The 1,092-nt window shown below is 32.4% G+C and overlaps 1 protein-coding gene and 1 long non-coding RNA gene across 4 annotated transcripts in view; one reads left to right on the plus strand and one right to left on the minus strand.

Annotated features, from left to right (window-relative positions):
* The window catches only part of ptpn11b (protein tyrosine phosphatase non-receptor type 11b), a 90,559-nt gene that overhangs the window by 57,023 nt on the left and 32,444 nt on the right, over positions 1-1,092 (plus strand). The gene's annotated exons all lie outside the window — the stretch shown is intronic.
* Positions 1-1,092, minus strand: part of LOC108166441 (uncharacterized) — a 6,674-nt gene that overhangs the window by 5,176 nt on the left and 406 nt on the right. The window contains exon 1 of one of the 2 annotated variants that reach the window (XR_001776798.1): positions 1,064-1,092. The exons of the other annotated variant lie outside the window; for it this stretch is intronic. This is a non-coding gene — a long non-coding RNA (uncharacterized LOC108166441). The remainder of the gene's footprint in view (positions 1-1,063) is intronic. 2 annotated transcript variants of the gene reach the window in all.

The raw sequence follows: 1,092 nt of genomic DNA on the forward strand, positions 1-1,092 counted from the left end.
TTCCCTGCGTTGAAGTTTTTTTGTCTCTTTGTGGCGTTTTTTAAATAAATGAAAGTGTGCAACACCGCCACCATCTGGTCTGGAGTATGAACTGGAGCTAATGCCGTTGATTATAAGGTTTTACGTCACACATCTGAAAACTGATTGGGTACTTTCTTAAAAATTACGTCATGATTACCCTTTTTTTAATTGTATGCAATTTTAATAAATAGTAAAAGGCACTTAAAATTCATACATATTCATTCATAATTTTGTTCACTTAAAGTATACTTTTATTTAATATATTAAAAGTGTATTTTGGTACAATTATGTTTGTGTGTTTAGAGTTCTAATTTTGAAATTGTATTTTTAGTATACGTCAGATATAATTATAGGTAGTACACTTAATAATTAGTATACTTAAAGTGTACTTTCACAAATTTAAGTATGTTTAAAGTATACTAGAGTATACTTTTTTTTCACCTGGGTAGTACATGACCGATTTTTTTTATGTTGTTGGTCAAGATGACGGAAAACAAAAAAGTCTAGCGCAACCTCTGATCAGAGCAGTAATTAAGCCACAACTTAATCACATACATTTTACTATTTAAAAACACCTCTGTCTGTAAATTTGTTCTACACAGAACTCCTCAGGTAGCAGACTGAGCTTCTGCTGGCTCAAATTATGTAAGAAAAAACAACCAAAAAACATCTCCCCTTAAGTACCTTTTACTAATTATTAATCAGTTAATCAAAAAGAAGTTAACAGATCACTGTGCTGTTAAGTAAGTCAGAAAGGGCTCAGCCTTTCACATGTTTAAAATATGTTTTCTGCAGATACATCCAGTTCTAGCATACACTAACATAATTCTATTACGCAATGAAATGTTTTATTGTCTTATTTAAAAAGGGAATTGAATCACTCACTTGCATCATTTAATATATTTCTAAATGTATAAACAGGCTAAAGTGGTTAAAATCTGTAGAATGTGGACAATCAATCGACAGAATAACTGATTAATCACTAGAACAATCAGTTAGCAATGGTGAGTTGCTTGGTGGCGGTTAGCCTCCGTCCTCTCACCAGTTGCTTGGTGGCGGTTAGCCTCCGTC

Source organism: Poecilia reticulata, linkage group LG7 (genome assembly GCF_000633615.1).
Source record: "Poecilia reticulata strain Guanapo linkage group LG7, Guppy_female_1.0+MT, whole genome shotgun sequence".
Lineage (NCBI taxonomy): Eukaryota > Metazoa > Chordata > Actinopteri > Cyprinodontiformes > Poeciliidae > Poecilia > Poecilia reticulata.